This window comes from Borostomias antarcticus (genome assembly GCF_949987555.1).
Source record: "Borostomias antarcticus genome assembly, chromosome: 15".
Taxonomy (NCBI): domain Eukaryota; kingdom Metazoa; phylum Chordata; class Actinopteri; order Stomiiformes; family Stomiidae; genus Borostomias; species Borostomias antarcticus.
The window spans coordinates 4,225,621-4,240,319 of record NC_140248.1 but is presented as its reverse complement, the minus strand read 5'-3'; positions in this window follow the sequence as shown (position 1 = coordinate 4,240,319).

Below are 14,699 nucleotides of genomic sequence, written 5' to 3'. Positions count from 1 at the left end.
CCTACTGAGGAATAGCTTTACCTTACTGGCCGAGCCTGAATCCAAGAGGTCCAAGGATACTAGCATCAGCTCCTCGTTCAGGCTCTCTGCTACTGGGGCCCATCTCACACCCCGCCCTACTCAGTACCGTACCCATACTCCGCAGCCCACCCACACCTCTCTGGTTGGTGAGCGGCAAAATAGCCAGGCTTATAAGCCTGCTCCCCGGCCTAAGCATAGCCCAGTCCACCGTGGGGACCCACGGCCCCCACCCTCTACCACTTGGCCTTCAGGTGTGAGGCAGCAAAGGAAGTCCCCTAAGCCCAGTGGGCCCGCCACTGATCCCGCCCCACCATCTGTGCTCGTCATCGGATCCTCCATGGTGCGCCATGTAGTGATCCCGAAAGCCCAGACCTGCTGCTTCCCAGGAGCTAAGGTCTCGGACATCAGGACTGTTGTCCCATCACTCCTCGCAGAAAATCCCCTGGCCTCATCCATTATCATCCATGTCGGAACAAATGACATCAAGCTCCAGCAGTCTGAGCGGCTGAAGGAGGATTTCAAGGACCTGATCTCCACTGCTCAGGCGTCAGGAAAGACCTGCATCATCTCTGGCCCGTTCTCCTCCCCCCGATATGGTGAGGCCAAATATAGTAGGATCCGTCAGCTCCACATCTGGCTGAAAGGCTACTGCTGCCAGTTGAAGCTTCCCTTCATAGATAATTTCACCACTTTCTTAAACCGCTCGGACCTCTTCGCCAGGGACGGCCTTCATCCTAGTAGGTCAGGTGCCCATCTGCTCAGTATGAATATGGACCTGACGCTGAGATCTTCCAGCGTCTGATGTGGGGTTAGCCCGACCCGTCTCAACCACCCTACTGCCAAACATAAACCTCCTGTACCCGCGGGTCGGGCTACACCAGCTCCATCTCACCAGCGCCCCATCACCATAGACCTTGATTCCCTGCCCCTCACTGAGACCTGGCATAGTGACGTCTATATTTTTATAAACAAATTCTGCCCACCTGAATATGCCATTCAGCGAATTATCTCCCACCGCACCTCTAGTACCATAATGAAACAGTCAGGTGGATCTAATATAAAAAACCTGATATCAGTTCCAGTGAATATACCATCCAGGCCTACTAGTCAGGCGAGCCAGCCATTTTTTCCGGAAGCTATTTCAATGGCGATTCTAAATGTCAGGTCACTACCAAGCATAACTTTTCTCATTAATGATCTTATATGTGAACGCAAACTAGACTGTATGTTCCTAACTGAAACCTGGCTAAATATAAATGGATCAGCAGCCCTCATTGAAGCCTCTCCCCCTAACTACAGCTTTTTTCAATCTATCAGAAGTGGGAAAAAAGGTGGAGGAACAGCCACCATAGCTAAAGATGCCCTCAGCTGCAGGACCATCTCCTTTGATGATTTCGCCTCTTTTGAATACCACGCTATTGTCCTAAAAAGCCAGCCCCCAGTTCTGGCAGTAACCGTGTATAGGCCTCCCAAACAATGCTCTGCCTTCTCTACAGAATTTTCAGAACTCCTGTCCATCATCCATACAAATTATGATAAGATTATCATCATTGGAGATTTCAACATACACGTAGACACTGAGGCGGACTCGAAAGCTAGGGACTTTATCAACCTCCTAAACTCCATGGATTTTACCCAACATATCTCTGAGCCAACTCACAACCGTGGCCACACCCTTGATCTAGTGATTACTAAGGGCCTGACTATCACTGTTTCCTCTATTAGCGACCTCGCCCTGTCCGACCATTTCTGTATCTTCTTCACTGCATTAGTTCCTAAAGTCAAAAATAATACTGAGCGCTTTATAAAGAAACGTTATCTTACCTCCGCAGTAGCCGATAGTTTTAGAGAAATAATGACCACAAACTATTTATCAACTCCAGAAGTGGGGCCATTAGGAACTATTGAAGACCTGGCAACCACCTTTAACACCAGAGTAAGGGCAGCCTTGGATTCTGTAGCACCTATTAAACTGAAAAGGATCACAACCAATAATAAAGCCCCATGGCGAAATGAGGAAACATATCAACTAAAGAGAACCTGCAGAAGTTCTGAGCGTATATGGCGAAAAACCAAGTTACAGGTCCACCATGATATTCTCAAAGATCATCTCTCTGCTTTTAATAAAGCAATAAGAAATGCAAGGAAAGACCACTTCTCAAAATTGATATCTATCAACCGAAATAATTCAAGAGTGCTCTTCTCAACAATCGATAGCCTAATAAACCCTGCCGTAAAAACACCTGATAACCTGCTCTCTACCTCCAAATGTGAGGAATTTGCAGCTTACTTCAGAGATAAGATTATGAATATTAGAAGGAATATCACTCAGGAAAGGCCATGCATCCCGTTCACAGATCCTCTCCCTCCATGTAATGGACATATGAGCCTGTTTACACTGATGGACACAGAAATGTTGAGAAAAGTAGTATCCAAACTCAAAACCTCCACATGCCTGCTGGATCCCATCCCCACCGATTTTTTCAAAACTATTTTTGACTCTGTATCCTATGACATTTTATCCATTGTTAATGACTCCCTATCTACAGGTGTCTTCCCACCAATACTTAAAACTGCTCTGGTGAGACCCGTACTAAAGAAAAACAACTTAGACACTTCAGTTTTTAGCAATTTTAGACCAATCTCCAACCTTCCATTTTTGAGTAAAATTCTGGAAAAAATTGTTTTCGCACAGATTAATGATTTCCTAGCTACAAGTTGTATCCTTGACCTTTTCCAGTCCGGCTTCCGTGCCCACCATAGCACAGAGACGGCATTAGTCAAAGTTGTAAATGACCTCAGAATTAATGCTGACTCCAAAGAGCTCTCTGTTCTCGTCCTCCTGGACCTGAGTGCAGCCTTTGATACTATAGATCATGCAATCCTCATCGAAAGACTGGAAAAGTGGGTTGGCCTCTCTGGTCCAGTCCTAAATTGGCTTAAGACCTATCTAACCGGTCGTGATTTCTTCGTTGCCCTCGGTGAATATAGCTCAAGAAAGATCCCTATGACCTGTGGGGTGCCCCAAGGATCGATCCTAGGACCTCTACTCTTCAGCCTGTATATGCTGCCCCTTGGCAGTGTCATCAGGAGGCACAATATTAGCTACCATAGCTACGCAGATGATACTCAACTTTATATTTCCGTAACACCCAGTAACTACAGTTTGGTTGACTGCCTTGTCAAGTGTATTATAGATATAAATGTATGGATGTCACATAATTTCCTCCAACTAAACCAGGACAAAACAGAAGTACTGATCATTGGAGAAAAAGCAGAAAGAGAGAAACTAGCTGCACACCTAAAAACTCTGGAAATTGACACCAATTGCCAGGCTAAAAACTTAGGTGTCATACTTGACTCAGATCTTAACTTCGAAAACCACATCAAGAATATTACAAAGACATCCTTTTACCACCTAAGGAACATTGCCAAGGTGCAACCCTTTCTCTCTCAGGCTGACACCGAAAGATTAATGCATGCTTTCATCACAAGCAGGCTGGACTACTGCAATGCTCTACTATCAGGCCTACCAAAGAAAGCAATCTCTAAGCTACAAATAATACAGAATGCTGCAGCAAGAGTCCTCACTAAGACTAGACGAAGGGCACACATCACACCAGCGCTAAAATCACTACACTGGTTACCAGTCAACTCTAGAATAGACTTTAAAATACTATTACTAGTCTATAAATCTCTCCACAGTCACTCACCAGAGTATATTTCAGACATGCTTGTTAAGTACATGCCAAACAGACCACTTAGATCCTCAGGCACTGAACTTTTAACAGTTCCAAAAGCCAGGACCAAGAAACATGGAGAGGCAGCTTTTAGTTTCTATGCCCCCAACCTCTGGAACACCCTACCGGAGTGCCTAAGAAGGGCTGAAACAACGGAGGTGTTCAAGCGAGACCTCAAGACGTACCTTTTCGACCTAGCCTACAATCACTAGCTAAGACCCTGAGATTCAGAAAGGCAGCCTCAAACCTACCTGTGAACCCTCTGTATACACTGATACTTGTCCTGCTATGCAATGTATGTATATCATGTAGCGTACAGAAGCTGGTTATCCTGAAACAGGCTTGTTCTGACTGTTGTGTTGCTTCAATGGCTCAGTGTGCTACTAACCGTTTTTCTGTCTCCCCTAGTGTCTCTCTCTCTCCCTCCTATCCTCTAACCAGGTCCAGTGTCAGCTGCGGAGCTGTGGATATCGTAGTATTTAGTACACACACACACATGTACACACAAGACACACATCAGTCCACATCCGGCTTTGGCCTGGACCTGATGCTCTTAGCCTTTCTTGCTCTTAGCCTTTCTTGCTCCGAAAACTTAATTTAAACTTAATTTACTATTATTTATTGTTCTTTAAATGTTCTTAGCCATTAGACAAATATATTCCAGGAGCCTGCCCCAGGTCGCCTGTTTCAATATCTGTGTGGTCTGAATGACTCTATGTGCTACTAACCCTGCTCTGCCTTCCCTCTCCCTGGTGCCTCTCTCTCTCCCTCCTATCTTCTAACCAGGTTCAGTGGATGCCCCACTGTCACCAGCAGACCTCACGAAGTCCGATAGATACCCTCTGTGTCTATTGTGGATGATGTAGCATGTCCGTAGAATATTCTCTCCCCTATGATGTTTTTAGCCTCTCTCACTCTGAAATGTAATTCAATGCAATGTATTGCTTCATAAATGTTCTTAGCCGGTAGACAAACATACTCCTGGAGCTTGCTCGATCGCCTTGTTGAGAGGGGTCAGGGAAGAATTTTTACAGCTCACTTATCTGGCCCCCGGGTGATTACTGTTTTTTTGCTTCCCTCTGGAATATGTAGAGAGTGGGTCGTATGCCCACCTCCCTTGTTCTCTGTAAAGCGCATTGTGTTGCCTCTGGGTATGAAATGCGCTATATAAATAAAGCTTTGATTGATTGATTGATTGACTATCAAACCAATGCACTAGCTACTGTCCATCCCAACTATGCAACTATCAAACCAATGCGCTAGCTACTGTCCATCCCAACTATGCTACTATCAAACCAATGCGCTAGCTACTGTCCATCCCAACTATGCTACTATCAAACCAATGCGCTAGCTACTGTCCATCCCAACTATGCTACTATCAAACCAATGCACTAGCTACTGTCCATCCCAACTATGCTACTATCAAACCAATGCGCTAGCTACTGTCCATCCCAACTATGCTGCTATCAAACCAATGTGCTAGCTACTGTCCATCCCAACTATGCTACTATCAAACCAATGTGCTAGCTACTGTCCATCCATCAAACCAATGTGCTAGCTACTGTCCATCCCAACTATGCTACTATCAAACCAATGCGCTAGCTACTGTCCATCCCAACTATGCTACTATCAAACCAATGCGCTAGCTACTGTCCATCCCAACTATGCTACTATCAAACCAATGCGCTAGCTACTGTCCATCCCAACTATGCTACTATCAAACCAATGCGCTAGCTACTGTCCATCCCAACTATGCTACTATCAAAACAATGCGCTAGCTACTGTCCATCCCAACTTTGCTACTATCAAACCAATGCGCTAGCTACTGTCCATCCCAACTATGCTACTATCAAACCAATGCGCTAGCTACTGTCCATCCCAACTATGCTACTATCAAACCAATGCGCTAGCTACTGTCCATCCCAACTATGCTACTATCAAACCAATGTGCTAGCTACTGTCCATCCCAACTATGCTACTATCAAACCAATGTGCTAGCTAATGTCCATCCATCAAACCAATGTGCTAGCTACTGTCCATCCCAACTATGCTACTATCAAACCAATGCGCTAGCTACTGTCCATCCCAACTATGCTACTATCAAACCAATGCGCTAGCTACTGTCCATCCCAACTATGCTACTATCAAACCAATGCGCTAGCTACTGTCCATCCCAACTATGCTACTATCAAAACAATGCGCTACCTACTGTCCATCCCAACTATGCTACTATCAAACCAATGCGCTAGCTACTGTCCATCCCAACTATGCTACTATCAAACCAATGCGCTAGCTACATTCCATCCCAACTATGCTACTATCAAACCAATGCGCTAGCTACTGTCCATCCCAACTATGCTACTATCAAACCAATGCGCTAGCTACTGTCCATCCCAACTATGATGCTATCAAACCAATGTGCTAGCTACTGTCCATCCCAACTATGCTATCAAACCAATGTGCTAGCTACTGTCCATCCCAACTATGCTATCAAACCAATGTAATAGCTACTGTCCATCCCAACTATGCTACTATCAAACCAATGCGCTAGCTACTGTCCATCCCAACTATGCTACTATCAAACCAATGCGCTAGCTACTGTCCATCCCAACTATGCTACTATCAAACCAATGTGCTAGCTACTGTCCATCCCAACTATGCTGCTATCAAACCAATGTGCTAGCTACTGTCCATCCCAACTATGCTGCTATCAAACCAATGTGCTAGCTACTGTCCATCCTAACTATGCCACTATCAAACCAATGCGCTAGCTACTGTCCATCCCAACTATGCTACTATCAAACCAATGCGCTAGCTACTGTCCATCCCAACTATGCTACTATCAAACCAATGCGCTAGCTACTGTCCATCCCAACTATGCTGCTATCAAACCAATGTGCTAGCTACTGTCCATCCCAACTATGCTACTATCAAACCAATGTGCTAGCTACTGTCCATCCATCAAACCAATGTGCTAGCTACTGTCCATCCCAACTATGCTACTATCAAACCAATGCGCTAGCTACTGTCCATCCCAACTATGCTACTATCAAACCAATGCGCTAGCTACTGTCCATCCCAACTATGCTACTATCAAACCAATGCGCTAGCTACTGTCCATCCCAATATCTACTATCAAACCAATGCGCTAGCTACTGTCCATCCCAACTATGCTACTATCAAACCAATGTGGTAGCTACTGTACATCCTACTGTCAAACCAATGCGCTAGCTACTGTCCATCCCAACTATGCTACTATCAAACCAATGCGCTAGCTACTGTCCATCCCAACTATGCTACTATCAAACCAATGCGCTAGCTACTGTCCATCCCAACTATGCTACTATCAAACCAATGCGCTAGCTACTGTCCATCCCAACTATGCTGCTATCAAACCAATGCACTAGCTACTGTCCATCCCAACTATGCTGCTATCAAACCAATGTGCTAGCTACTGTCCATCCCAACTATGCTATCAAACCAATGTGCTAGCTACTGTCCATCCCAACTATGCTATCAAACCAATGTAATAGCTACTGTCCATCCCAACTATGCTACTATCAAACCAATGCGCTAGCTACTGTCCATCCCAACTATGCTACTATCAAACCAATGCGCTAGCTACTGTCCATCCCAACTATGCTACTATCAAACCAATGTGCTAGCTACTGTCCATCCCAACTATGCTACTATCAAACCAATGCGCTAGCTACTGTCCATCCCAACTATGCTACTATCAAACCAATGCGCTAGCTACTGTCCATCCCAACTATGCTACTATCAAACCAATGCGCTAGCTACTGTCCATCCCAACTATGCTACTATCAAACCAATGCGCTAGCTACTGTCCATCCCAACTATGCTACTATCAAACCAATGCGCTAGCTACTGTCCATCCCAACTATGCTACTATCAAACCAATGCGCTAGCTACTGTCCATCCCAACTATGCTGCTATCAAACCAATGTGCTAGCTACTGTCCATCCCAACTATGCTGCTATCAAACCAATGTGCTAGCCACTGTCCATCCTAACTATGCCACTATCAAACCAATGCGCTAGCTACTGTCCATCCCAACTATGCTACTGTCAAACCAATGCGCTAGCTACTGTCCATCCCAACTATGCTATCAAACCAATGTAATAGCTACTGTCCATCCCAACTATGCTACTATCAAACCTATGCGCTAGCTACTGTCCATCCCAACTATGCTACTATCAAACCAATGCGCTAGCTACTGTCCATCCCAACTATGCTACTATCAAACCAATGCGCTAGCTACTGTCCATCCCAACTATGCTACTATCAAACCAATGCGCTAGCTACTGTCCATCCCAACTATGCTGCTATCAAACCAATGTGCTAGCTACTGTCCATCCCAACTATGCTGCTATCAAACCAATGTGCTAGCTACTGTCCATCCCAACTATGCTGCTATCAAACCAATGTGCTAGCTACTGTCCATCCTAACTATGCCACTATCAAACCAATGCACTAGCTACTGTCTATCCCAACTATGCCACTGTCAAACCAATGCGCTAGCTACTGTCCATCCCAACTATGCTACTGTCAAACCAATGCGCTAGCTACTGTCCATCCCAACTATGCTACTGTCAAACCAATGCGCTAGCTACTGTCCATTCCAACTATGCTACTATCAAACCAATGCGCTAGCTACAGTCCATCCCAACTATGCTACTATCAAACCAATGCGCTAGCTACTGTCCATCCCAACTATGCTACTATCAAACCAATGCGCTAGCTACTGTCCATCCCAACTATGCCACTATCAAACCAATGCGCTAGCTACTGTCCATCCCAACTATGCTACTATCAAACCAATGTGGTAGCTACTGTACATCCTACTATCAAACCAATGTGCTAGCTACTGTCCATCCCAACTATGCTACTATCAAACCAATGTGCTAGCTACTGTCCATCCATCAAACCAATGTGCTAGCTACTGTCCATCCCAGCTATGCTACTGTCAAACCAATGCGCTAGCTACTGTCCATCCCAACTATGCCACTATCAAACCAATGCGCTAGCTACTGTCCATCCCAACTATGCCACTATCAAACCAATGCGCTAGCTACTGTCCATCCCAACTATGCTACTATCAAACCAATGCGCTAGCTACTGTCCATCCCAACTATGCTACTATCAAACCAATGCGCTAGCTACTGTCCATCCCAACTATGCTGCTATCAAACCAATGTGCTAGCTATTGTCCATCCCAACTATGCTGCTATCAAACCAATGTGCTAGCTACTGTCCATCCCAACTATGCTACTGTCAAACCAATGCACTAGCTACTGTCCATCCCAACTATGCTATCAAACCAATGTAATAGCTACTGTCCATCCCAACTATGCTACTATCAAACCAATGTGCTAGCTACTGTCCATCCATCAAACCAATGTGCTAGCTACTGTCCATCCCAACTATGCTACTGTCAAACCAATGCGCTAGCTACTGTCCATCCCAACTATGCTACTATCAAACCAATGCGCTAGCTACTGTCCATTCCAACTATGCTACTATCAAACCAATGCGCTAGCTACTGTCCATCCCAATATCTACTATCAAACCAATGCGCTAGCTACTGTCCATCCCAACTATGCTACTATCAAACCAATGTGGTAGCTACTGTACATCCTACTATCAAACCAATGTGCTAGCTACTGTCCATCCCAACTATGCTACTATCAAACCAATGTGCTAGCTACTGTCCATCCCAACTATGCTACTATCAAACCAATGTGCTAGCTACTGTCCATCCATCAAACCAATGTGCTAGCTACTGTCCATCCCAACTATGCTACTGTCAAACCAATGCGCTAGCAACTGTCCATTCCAACTATACTTCTATCAAACCAATGCGCTAGCTACAGTCCATCCCAACTATGCTACTATCAAACCAATGCGCTAGCTACTGTCCATCCCAACTATGCTACTATCAAACCAATGCGCTAGCTACTGTCCATCCCAACTATGCCACTATCAAACCAATGCGCTAGCTACTGTCCATCCCAACTATGCCACTATCAAACCAATGCGCTAGCTACTGTCCATCCCAACTATGCTACTATCAAACCAATGCGCTAGCTACTGTCCATCCCAACTATGCTACTATCAAACCAATGCGCTAGCTACTGTCCATCCCAACTATGCTGCTATCAAACCAATGTGCTAGCTACTGTCCATCCCAACTATGCTGCTATCAAACCAATGTGCTAGCCACTGTCCATCCTAACTATGCCACTATCAAACCAATGCGCTAGCTACTGTCCATCCCAACTATGCTACTGTCAAACCAATGCGCTAGCTACTGTCCATCCCAACTATGCTATCAAACCAATGTAATAGCTACTGTCCATCCCAACTATGCTACTATCAAACCTATGCGCTAGCTACTGTCCATCCCAACTATGCTACTATCAAACCAATGCGCTAGCTACTGTCCATCCCAACTATGCTACTATCAAACCAATGCGCTAGCTACTGTCCATCCCAACTATGCTACTATCAAACCAATGCGCTAGCTACTGTCCATCCCAACTATGCTACTATCAAACCAATGCGCTAGCTACTGTCCATCCCAACTATGCTGCTATCAAACCAATGTGCTAGCTACTGTCCATCCCAACTATGCTGCTATCAAACCAATGTGCTAGCTACTGTCCATCCCAACTATGCTGCTATCAAACCAATGTGCTAGCTACTGTCCATCCTAACTATGCCACTATCAAACCAATGCACTAGCTACTGTCTATCCCAACTATGCCACTGTCAAACCAATGCGCTAGCTACTGTCCATCCCAACTATGCTACTGTCAAACCAATGCGCTAGCTACTGTCCATCCCAACTATGCTACTGTCAAACCAATGCGCTAGCTACTGTCCATTCCAACTATGCTACTATCAAACCAATGCGCTAGCTACAGTCCATCCCAACTATGCTACTATCAAACCAATGCGCTAGCTACTGTCCATCCCAACTATGCTACTATCAAACCAATGCGCTAGCTACTGTCCATCCCAACTATGCCACTATCAAACCAATGCGCTAGCTACTGTCCATCCCAACTATGCCACTATCAAACCAATGCGCTAGCTACTGTCCATCCCAACTATGCTACTATCAAACCAATGCGCTAGCTACTGTCCATCCCAACTATGCTACTATCAAACCAATGCGCTAGCTACTGTCCATCCCAACTATGCTACTATCAAACCAATGCACTAGCTACTGTCCATCCCAACTATGCTACTATCAAACCAATGCGCTAGCTACATTCCATCCCAACTATGCTACTATCAAACCAATAGCTACTGTCCATCCCAACTATGCTACTATCAAACCAATGCGCTAGCTACTGTCCATCCCAACTATGATGCTATCAAACCAATGTGCTAGCTACTGTCCATCCCAACTATGCTATCAAACCAATGTGCTAGCTACTGTCCATCCCAACTATGCTATCAAACCAATGTAATAGCTACTGTCCATCCCAACTATGCTACTATCAAACCAATGCGCTAGCTACTGTCCATCCCAACTATGCTACTATCAAACCAATGCGCTAGCTACTGTCCATCCCAACTATGCTACTATCAAACCAATGCGCTAGCTACTGTCCATCCCAACTATGCTACTATCAAACCAATGCGCTAGCTACTGTCCATCCCAACTATGCTACTATCAAACCAATGTGCTAGCTACTGTCCATCCCAACTATGCTGCTATCAAACCAATGTGCTAGCTACTGTCCATCCCAACTATGCTGCTATCAAACCAATGTGCTAGCTACTGTCCATCCCAACTATGCTGCTATCAAACCAATGTGCTAGCTACTGTCCATCCTAACTATGCCACTATCAAACCAATGCGCTAGCTACTGTCTATCCCAACTATGCCACTGTCAAACCAATGCGCTAGCTACTGTCCATCCCAACTATGCTACTGTCAAACCAATGCGCTAGCTACTGTCCATCCCAACTATGCTACTGTCAAACCAATGCGCTAGCTACTGTCCATTCCAACTATGCTACTATCAAACCAATGCGCTAGCTACAGTCCATCCCAACTATGCTACTATCAAACCAATGCGCTAGCTACTGTCCATCCCAACTATGCTACTATCAAACCAATGCGCTAGCTACTGTCCATCCAAACTACTGTATGCCACTATCAAACCAATGCGCTAGCTACTGTCCATCCCAACTATGCCACTATCAAACCAATGTGCTAGCTACTGTCCATCCCAACTATGCTACTATCAAACCAATGCGCTAGCTACTGTCCATCCCAACTATGCTACTATCAAACCAATGCGCTAGCTACTGTCCATCCCAACTATGCAACTATCAAACCAATGCGCTAGCTACTGTCCATCCCAACTATGCTACTATCAAACCAATGCGCTAGCTACTGTCCATCCCAACTATGCTGCTATCAAACCAATGTGCTAGCTACTGTCCATCCCAACTATGCTACTATCAAACCAATGTGCTAGCTACTGTCCATCCATCAAACCAATGTGCTAGCTACTGTCCATCCCAACTTTGCTACTATCAAACCAATGCGCTAGCTACTGTCCATCCCAACTATGCTACTATCAAACCAATGCGCTAGCTACTGTCCATCCCAACTATGCTACTATCAAACCAATGCGCTAGCTACTGTCCATCCCAACTATGCTACTATCAAACCAATGCGCAAGCTACTGTCCATCCCAACTATGCTACTATCAAAACAATGCGCTAGCTACTGTCCATCCCAACTATGCTACTATCAAACCAATGCGCTAGCTACTGTCCATCCCAACTATGCTACTATCAAACCAATGCGCTAGCTACTGTCCATCCCAACTATGCTACTATCAAACCAATACGCTAGCTACTGTCCATCCCAACTATGCTACTATCAAACCAATGTGCTAGCTACTGTCCATCCCAACTATGCTACTATCAAACCAATGTGCTAGCTAATGTCCATCCATCAAACCAATGTGCTAGCTACTGTCCATCCCAACTATGCTACTATCAAACCAATGCGCTAGCTACTGTCCATCCCAACTATGCTACTATCAAACCAATGCGCTAGCTACTGTCCATCCCAACTATGCTACTATCAAACCAATGCGCTAGCTACTGTCCATCCCAACTATGCTACTATCAAACCAATGCGCTAGCTACTGTCCATCCCAACTATGCTACTATCAAAACAATGCGCTAGCTACTGTCCATCCCAACTATGCTACTATCAAACCAATGCGCTAGCTACTGTCCATCCCAACTATGCTACTATCAAACCAATGCGCTAGCTACATTCCATCCCAACTATGCTACTATCAAACCAATGTGCTAGCTACTGTCCATCCCAACTATGCTGCTATCAAACCAATGTGCTAGCTACTGTCCATCCCAACTATGCTGCTATCAAACCAATGTGCTAGCTACTGTCCATCCCAACTATGCTGCTATCAAACCAATGTGCTAGCTACTGTCCATCCTAACTATGCCACTATCAAACCAATGCGCTAGCTACTGTCTATCCCAACTATGCCACTGTCAAACCAATGCGCTAGCTACTGTCCATCCCAACTATGCTACTGTCAAACCAATGCGCTAGCTACTGTCCATCCCAACTATGCTACTGTCAAACCAATGCGCTAGCTACTGTCCATTCCAACTATGCTACTATCAAACCAATGCGCTAGCTACAGTCCATCCCAACTATGCTACTATCAAACCAATGCGCTAGCTACTGTCCATCCCAACTATGCTACTATCAAACCAATGCGCTAGCTACTGTCCATCCAAACTACTGTATGCCACTATCAAACCAATGCGCTAGCTACTGTCCATCCCAACTATGCCACTATCAAACCAATGTGCTAGCTACTGTCCATCCCAACTATGCTACTATCAAACCAATGCGCTAGCTACTGTCCATCCCAACTATGCTACTATCAAACCAATGCGCTAGCTACTGTCCATCCCAACTATGCAACTATCAAACCAATGCGCTAGCTACTGTCCATCCCAACTATGCTACTATCAAACCAATGCGCTAGCTACTGTCCATCCCAACTATGCTACTATCAAACCAATGCGCTAGCTACTGTCCATCCCAACTATGCTACTATCAAACCAATGCGCTAGCTACTGTCCATCCCAACTATGCTACTATCAAACCAATGCGCTAGCTACTGTCCATCCCAACTATGCTGCTATCAAACCAATGTGCTAGCTACTGTCCATCCCAACTATGCTACTATCAAACCAATGTGCTAGCTACTGTCCATCCATCAAACCAATGTGCTAGCTACTGTCCATCCCAACTTTGCTACTATCAAACCAATGCGCTAGCTACTGTCCATCCCAACTATGCTACTATCAAACCAATGCGCTAGCTACTGTCCATCCCAACTATGCTACTATCAAACCAATGCGCTAGCTACTGTCCATCCCAACTATGCTACTATCAAACCAATGCGCTAGCTACTGTCCATCCCAACTATGCTACTATCAAAACAATGCGCTAGCTACTGTCCATCCCAACTATGCTACTATCAAACCAATGCGCTAGCTACTGTCCATCCCAACTATGCTACTATCAAACCAATGCGCTAGCTACTGTCCATCCCAACTATGCTACTATCAAACCAATACGCTAGCTACTGTCCATCCCAACTATGCTACTATCAAACCAATGTGCTAGCTACTGTCCATCCCAACTATGCTACTATCAAACCAATGTGCTAGCTAATGTCCATCCATCAAACCAATGTGCTAGCTACTGTCCATCCCAACTATGCTACTATCAAACCAATGCGCTAGCTACTGTCCATCCCAACTATGCTACTATCAAACCAATGCGCTAGCTACTGTCCATCCCAACTATGCTACTATCAAACCAATGCGCTAGCT